The sequence below is a fragment of the Fundulus heteroclitus genome, chromosome 6 (assembly GCF_011125445.2).
Source record: "Fundulus heteroclitus isolate FHET01 chromosome 6, MU-UCD_Fhet_4.1, whole genome shotgun sequence".
Lineage (NCBI taxonomy): Eukaryota > Metazoa > Chordata > Actinopteri > Cyprinodontiformes > Fundulidae > Fundulus > Fundulus heteroclitus.
In genome coordinates, this window is record NC_046366.1 from 11,364,116 (window position 1) to 11,372,211 (window position 8,096).

Below are 8,096 nucleotides of genomic sequence, written 5' to 3' on the forward strand. Positions count from 1 at the left end.
TATTCTTCTCCTTCTAGTGACCATTCCCCAGAACCGCCGTTACCATCAGACCCTCTCCCAGAATCCTACATTTTCAATAAACTATTTAATTCATATCAGTCTCCTGGGTTTTTCTGCATGTGGGCCAGGAAAATACCTCAGACTATGACACTTTGCATTTACTTTTATTGCAGCACCTCAGATGGTGAAGTTGACAGTTATTGATTACATTGTAAACAGATGGAAAGATGAAACAGCGCCAGCTCAGCATCATTTAGAAAAGATGCAAAGTCCCAATGCCCTTTTCTTCCGACAGAGTTTGGAAAAGCTAAAATACCAGTGACACATCCTAATGAAATCATCTTGTTTCAGTGCCGTAAAATAACAGTAACTACTGGCAGTGTTCGCAGGAGTTCAAAATCGGGAATCACAGGAGACTAGGTGGTCTGATCTGGACCCCGACCTGAACAGCTTTGTGAAGTGGAAGAAGAGTACCTCTGGGGTTCTCTGCAGGCCGCTTTGAGGAAACTCTGAAAATGGTCCTCTGCATCATGGGCTACAAATTCAAAGATTAAGGGGGTCTAACTTGTCACCAAACATAGCAACATGGAGGCACAGCTGTGTCATGCTTCCATGCTTTTAATTCAGCTGTTAAATGAAAGTGGTGCGGCTCGGATGGAGAAAACTGTTGTGGAGAATGAATAGAAATGATTGAAGCCGTCAGCATCGAGAATGAAAAAAATAATAAAAATAGAACGCGGGACACATAGAGGTGGACATTTTTGCTCTATTGTACCCCAGTAAGGAACCACTCAAGAGAAGTGTTTACAGTAAGAGAAGCTGTCAGGGCCTTGGTATGCCAGGCGCCAGACAACAGTGGTGTGTGTGCATGCGTGTGTGTGTGTGTGTGTGTGTGTGTGTGTGTGTGTGTGTGTGTGTGTGTGTGTGTCAAGGCCAGCAGCACATACTGTCTAACGAATGTCTTTGCGTTGAGATGAAGCTGTGTGTTCTCACCAGAAGCCTCGCTTCTGTTTGCCTGCCTCTGAAGAACAGGACTCGGAAAGCCTGCATGAAAAGAACTGCTTGTGAGGACATCATAAAGACAACTTACCACCGCGCTCAGAGCGAACACACGCTTGCCGGGACTGTGGATGAAAGAGTATACCTTCATTTTAGGAGATTGGCTTTCTTTGTGGGCCAAAAAAATGTTTTTTCTTAGAAGCTGTGCGTTAACCTTCTAGGTGTTTGGATCCCCAGATAAGGAAACACCTCATTTATTCACAATCGTATATATAAAGGACATTTCTGCTTCCTTCTCATCCTCTTCCTCTCTTCCGTTTACCTTCTATGTCTTTTTACTTTCTCCCTCTTTCATTTTCAAAGACGACATATACTTATTTGCCTTTGATCGTTCTGATTTTCTTCATTTGAATTTCTGGTGAGTCATTTGTGGATCATTGCTTTTGTCTCCGTCTGTTGCTCACCTTATAGTTCTTGAATGTGTTTCTTTCGTCTCATTTTTTTACGAGAAAGTAGTGCTGCATTTATTTTGGGGTACTTTTTCCTCATTTTGCTTTCTGTTTGTTACAGTTGCATTCTTGGTCATGTCTGATATGCCCCTTTGTTGGAATTTCAAGACAGCATTTCATTTGTTTTTGTTTCCTTCCAGCTTTTGTGTTATTTTTGTTTAATTCACTTCTGTTATTCGGTCTGTCTGTACTTTGGTCCAAAAGCACATAAAGTGCCGTGAAGAATTAGTCATAATATTTGAACAGAGCTCCCCTGTGTGTAATTTCAGCTCAGCATAAATCCAGTGGATCTGTGGAGGATTCGCCATCATGCAGGGCACCCGAGCAGGTAGGTCTGGGGCAACTTTACAACGACGTTAGGGTTAGGGTTAGTTCAGTTTATGAAATACTATATCATGTTTTGAACACCTCAGAGTCCAGAATAACCGTAAATCTACCAAGACATGGTCGTTCACCTAAAGCGACGAGCCGTGCAATGAGAGCTTTCTTCAGAGAAGCAGCCAAGAGGCCCATTTTAACTCTGGAGGAGCTGCAGAGATCCACACCTCAGGTGGGAGATTGTCTTCACAGGGTACACTAATCGTGCCTTTATGGTAGAGTGGCAAAAAGAACAGTCCTGTAAAGAGTTTTCCATAAGCCATGTAGGGGACACAGAAATCAAGGTGATTTGGTCAGGTGGGAGAAAAAACCTTTTGGCCACATGCAAAACACTGTGTATTAACACCCCCTGAACTTTTTTTTTGCATTTTGTCAAGTTACAAGCAAACTCTTCCAAGTATGTTGTTGGGATTTTAGGCGATAGATCAACACAAGCTAGTACCTTATTAGGAAGTAGAATAAAAATGACACTGCCTCAAATAAATCGGACAACCTTAATGCATTTGCATAAATGCACATTCATTCCCTGGGCTGGGATCCCAATGGGATGTTGGCTTTCCAGTACACAGTGCACACTTTTTTCAACATGCGCCGATCGACAGCCTATTTCCCCCTGTTATCTATCATTTCTAATCGGTGCCTGCTTCCTCCTCGGCGACTTGCCGCTCATCAAAAAGCCTCTCCAACCTCAAGGCTCCTCGACAATAACCGAAAACATGTCATTACAGAGAGACTGCATCTTTACATTCCCTGTTCGCTACTTCCGCTGATGTATCAGCAGAAGAGCTTTGCACAGGGGTGGCTCCGAACCTTTACAGCACTTCTCTACGCCGAGTGATAATGAGAGGAATTTTACACAATGGATCCACTTTTCTCTTTGGAGTCAGGAGGGAGAAATAGCGTGCAGGGGAGAAAGGGAGAAAACAGGATGTTGGGTGAAAAGAGGGGCTAATACACGGCGAAAAAAAGGAGAGGAGAGGGAACGACTGCGAGAGCAAGAAAGAGCGATTGCCTGTTGACTGAATGAGAAAGGATGCATCATTTAATAATTGTAAATCCCACAAAGATGGGGTGTAATAGGACTTTCTGTCCTCCCACTGCTGCGTCTGTAATTTATCCCTCCCTCTTTTTTATCTATCCCTTTCTGCCTCACTCTTTCACTCAGTCACCCATCAATCTTTTTCCAATTACCTGCTCTGTCTATCCACAAATCCATCATAATCATTTCCATGGAAACGGGTTGCATCCTCCACTGGATTTGCCCTATTGTTAAGTATAATTGCGCACCAAAAAGCAGTCTTTAGGAGAAAAAAGGGGACGCATAGAGAGGCAGAGATTTGGATATTGTCCCGGCGACTAATGCCTCTCCCGCATCTCCAAAAGAGTCAACTTCAGAGATGATTCAGTGCTTAATTTTAACTGTGCCGTTCATTCATCAGACATCTTATTGGCTATTATATGTGGATTGGCTTCATTCTGAGCTGATGAAACATCTTCATGGCCCTTGAGGAGGTCAATTATTTTATAAATGGAAGCTGACAATGGTTAATCCACGCATAAGAAATTGTCGTATTTTGGAACAAATCGTAGCCAGGACTGCAGCAGAATTCTATTACGATGGTTTTACTCTGTTTAGAACTTTATATCCAACCAGATCTATAATGATATATCCATTTACAGTACTTTTCCACATTTGGTCACATTAAGATCACAATGTTCTTAGTAATGTATGTGCCACGGGGCTCCTGGATGGAAATTAGCTAAGAAGCTACAATCTGGTGCAGAGCATCTTTACTCTGTTAGAGCCTATTGTTTGTACGTTGTCCCCCAATGAAAAAGCTCCAAATAAATAATTAAAAAAAGATTTTGGGGTTGGACTCTATGATTTTAGACCAACATAAAGCAGCGCACAATTTTGAAGGAAGTAAAATGTCATAGCTTCAATTTACTGACCTAAATGCAGAAAACTCACAGGAAACCGTGTAAAAAGTTTACATTTTTTTATTTACAGGAGTCTTAAAGCTAGCTTGGTCCAGGAAGGGTTGCAGGGATTCAGGTGCCAGAGTTACTGAGAGAAAGGGTGACAGCTGTGAGTAAGGTGGAGGTAAGATTGTCAGGAAGCACTGCATTTATTGATGACATGGTTCTTACTGATCACTGAAGAGAGAGCAAGGTCAGGAGGGAAGCAGCCAAGTCCAGGGATGCACATTTGGTATGGAGGAGCAGCTAGTAGTTTGATCCTTGGAGGGCAGACAGGTTTCACTTGGAGTGGAGTCCGAGAAGGAAGCGTTTGAGGTTGCCGGTCGTAGGAGCTGAGATTCAGAAGGTCTTTGTGCACATGGGATCTGTGGCAGGTGAATCGAAATTCTTTCTCTGAGCAGAGAATCCAGGCAACAGTCTTGGAGGTAACCTTGGAAAGAGGAGCACAGGGCAGAGTAAAACTAAACTACACTTTCAATAATGACTTACAGGTAAAGCACGAGGGGCTAGAGCTACCACTAAGGTTGGCAGTCAGTCGTTGAATGACCGGCAGCTAGCTCCTCCTAAACTTCAGTGATGAACCATGATTAGGTCAGCTTCACCCACCAGGTGAACCTGCAGTTCCAATGGAGAAAGGAAAACAGACCATTAACATAACCCATGCCTAGATGCCTGACACAAAGTAAAATTTGAAAAGCGTAGTGTTTATAGGCTTACTTTATATTCAGCCCCTTTACTTTGATTCCCTAAATAAAATCCAGAACAGCCAATAGCCTAAAAGTTGTTATCTAGTTAGTAAATCAGGTCCATGAGAGTGTCATTTAATCTTAGTATAAATAGAGCTGTTCTGTGAAGGACTCAGGTTTGTTGGTGAACAAATACAAGGGTTGCGTTGAAAATAAACCCCGTCATGATGTGAGGCTACATTTCTTCCATTGGTAAAGAAAATCTGGTCAGAGCTGATTGGAGAAAAACCTGTCAGAAGCTACAAGAGACTTGATACAAAGGTTTACCTGCCAGCAGGAGAGCTTAGAAAACAAATTCCTTTGGAAATGAAATGGAAGGGTTTAGCAAACAGAGCGTTTGGGGAAAAAAAGAGGCCTGTAACATTGATACCTACTGTACCTAAAATCTCCCTGTTTCTTGCAACTTGTAGGAAAAAAATGTTCAGGGTATGAATATGTAATGGGGAAAATAAGTTTTGTCCTCTTGTTATCTTGTAGAGAGCAAACTTACAAAATAAATAAATAATCCGTAATTTAACAGCATGGTCAATATTAATGTGGGCAGACAGCAAAAAAAGCTAAAGAAAAACGCAGTAGAAGAAGAACATAATGTCACCATGTTACAGAGTGAAGCAGAACCAAATCAGAATCAGGTTTAATCCCCAAGTCGTTTCATTCAACAAGGCGTCTGACTTTGGTTCCATTTTGATCTCATTTAAGTCATTGTAATTATAATATACAAAAAGGTAAATAGACTATTTTTTCTTGTAAATATGAATACTGTAACCTGACTCCGCCAGCTGTATGTCGCTCCGCCTAGCTTCACTCACATACATCTGGGACATTGCCCATAGAAGGTGATTTCTCCAACCAATTTTATTGTCTGGCCAATCAGGACGCAGGGCTGGAATTTCATAGATGTGACGTAGTGGAGATGCGACCATGACGTGAGACTGTTTTGATAGCAATGGCGGCTCGCATAGAGGAAGCAAGCGTTAACATTGATGCTGCTATTTCTTCCGTGTTGTCCAATCTACCTAATATTGTTTCATTAAAAGAACATCAGAGAACGCCTCTGAAGGCTTTTGTTGGTGGAAACGATGTTTTCACCCTTCTCCCGACCGGATTTGGCAAGTTTTGTTTTCCGGGGCGCGTCCGCAGCGGACATCTTGTCTGTTAGCGGTTAGCGCGAACCATGTTAGGAGGCCTTTAGTCCTCAATGTGGTCGGCCCGGGATCGACTCCGACCCGCGGCGCTTTGCCGCCTGTCTTCCCCCCTCTTCCTGTCAGCTCACTGTCAAAAATTTTTTTTTTTTTTTTCCTGCATCGCTCTCACAGCGTCACGGGTTGGTTTCGGTGTGAGTGGTTGAAATAGCACGTCGATAAAGATGAAAGACAAGTGGCTTATCCAATCATATGCAAGGATTTTTGATAAGGCCCAGCCTTCAATAAAGGCAATTCCTATGGAGAGGTCCCAGATGTATGTGAGTGAAGCTAGGCGAAGCGACATACAGCTGGCAGAGTCAGGTTGTGAATACTGTGTATACAATGACTTAAAATTTGGTGGATAAACTGTTCTGCTCTGGTGGAGTGGTAAGAAGTCACTTCTAGTTGGTCACAGGGTTTGTCCAGATCTCAGTAGAGATTTTTGTATCTTTTTTTCTTGACACAAACATCTAAGTCCTTCAGGTTTATTTGCTTTCCTGTTGCTCTGAGGTCTAGAAACTGGCAATGCCACACCATTAAAATAGCGGGACGCTTTCTTTGCCCCTTGTTTCATGCCTTAAAAGTAGTTTTGGAGCACAAACTACAACTAGTTAAGTAGTAAGTAAATATTCTAGAAGAGCAATATATTTAACATTGCAGTCTACAGTGTATATATAGTGTATCATCCTCAACGTGTCTGCATTCTGCCTTTCTTAGTAGTAAGATCATCAATGTTTCCCATGTAGGACAGCTGATGGTCCAACTCAAGATAGATGCTGATTATGGTAAAACCAGTGAGGTGATCCTGTCTGTTTTTGATTAGCTTTAGCTTTTAGAAGCTCCTTTTTGCTAAACCAATGGTCACAGAAAGATCACAACTAATCATTGGGATGTAGAAGGACTCTCAGGTTAAGCTGACGCTTCTGGAGCTTCCCAGTCAGGGGGTTCTCAAGTCCCCTTGGTGTCGCATGCCTAGAGCTTTTGCAAAGACAAAGCTCCTTAGGTAAACAAGCAAAATGAATCATAGCTCACCAAGGTAAATAAAGAAACTCCTACCATACACCCACATCACAAACAAATTGCATTACGTTTTATCCTTTAACTCTCTTCCTCAGTTTTCTTCTTTTACGTTCCTCCGTTCCACTAATATAACTTCATTTTGATGCCAAAATGATGCTTGCCTGTACAAGGAACAATGCACGGGGTGTTAGTTCTGCAGCAATATCTGAAAAAATATTTTTACTTCCAAAATACAACTGTTCCTGTCCGAGGAGCTTCATTAGCCTCTCCCTCTGCGCACCAATGTTCGTTCATGCTAAAAACCAGAATGTTGAATGTTTAACAATAAATGAACTTCCAAGTAAGCACTGTACAATATATCATAATCTCAACACCAGCATGCCCTTTCACATTGTAATTCCACAGTAAATACGCAACGACGAACCCGCCTTATAGGTCACATTTTCCTTTCATGTTTAGATTCACGAGCAGACGGTGTATTTTTTTACATTTAGGTCGAGACCAACATACTAGATTCAAAACAGCAAAGAAATGCGAGCATATACCAAGATCTTGAAGCGGCCATGATGGAAACGGGGTTCCACAAGCCGTGGCGAATCATAGGTTCAGAATGGAAACCTCTGAAACAGAAATACGTGGCGGAGAAGAGAAAGCTCGGCAAAAGTCGCACCGGTGGAAAAGATTAAAAAAAATACTTCTCCCTGAGGACGAGATACTCCCGTGAATGAACGTATTAATAACATATGGTTTTAATTGCATTTCTATTTTAATGGAAACAGCGCAATTGCGAAAATGTGTTTTATTGAAATTAGCAGAATATCGACAATGTTTTGCACACATTTGTAATGGAAACACAACTAGTGTTTTTCGTTTGTTTTTTTCCCCATCATAGCGTTCAAGAGAGATTAAAAAATTAAAAGATGAAAGTTTGTATGAACTAGTTGTCCTTCATGAGTATAATAATATTATAATATATAATATATAATAATAATATATAATAATGAGGTAATAATGTGCTTATTGTGCAATGATGATTTGAGGCTGGATTCACAGCATTGTGCTTTTAGATATTCAGAGATGACAGTGTGCAACTTGGCAATACCATTAAGGTGATTGTAACGTATGACAGGCAAGAAACGAGGGGGGGGGGGGGTTATTTATTTTTTTGCCGTCACAGCCCTTGGAAAGAAGCTGTTTCTAAGTTTATTTATTTTGGATTTAAGGTTTCCAAAGCGTTTCCCTGATGGGAGAGAGGCAATCAGAGCATTGCCTGGGTGGGT

At 41.6% G+C, this 8,096-nt stretch overlaps 1 long non-coding RNA gene across 1 annotated transcript; it reads right to left on the reverse strand.

Moving 5' to 3' along the window:
• Positions 1 to 3,871: 3,871 nt before the first annotated feature.
• On the reverse strand, positions 3,872 to 4,276 carry LOC118563349. The gene is made up of 2 exons (XR_004931164.1): positions 4,038 to 4,276; positions 3,872 to 3,954 (listed from the first exon to the last, which is right to left on the reverse strand). It is a non-coding gene; the product is annotated as an uncharacterized LOC118563349 (long non-coding RNA).
• Between the last annotated feature and the right edge of the window lie 3,820 nt (positions 4,277 to 8,096).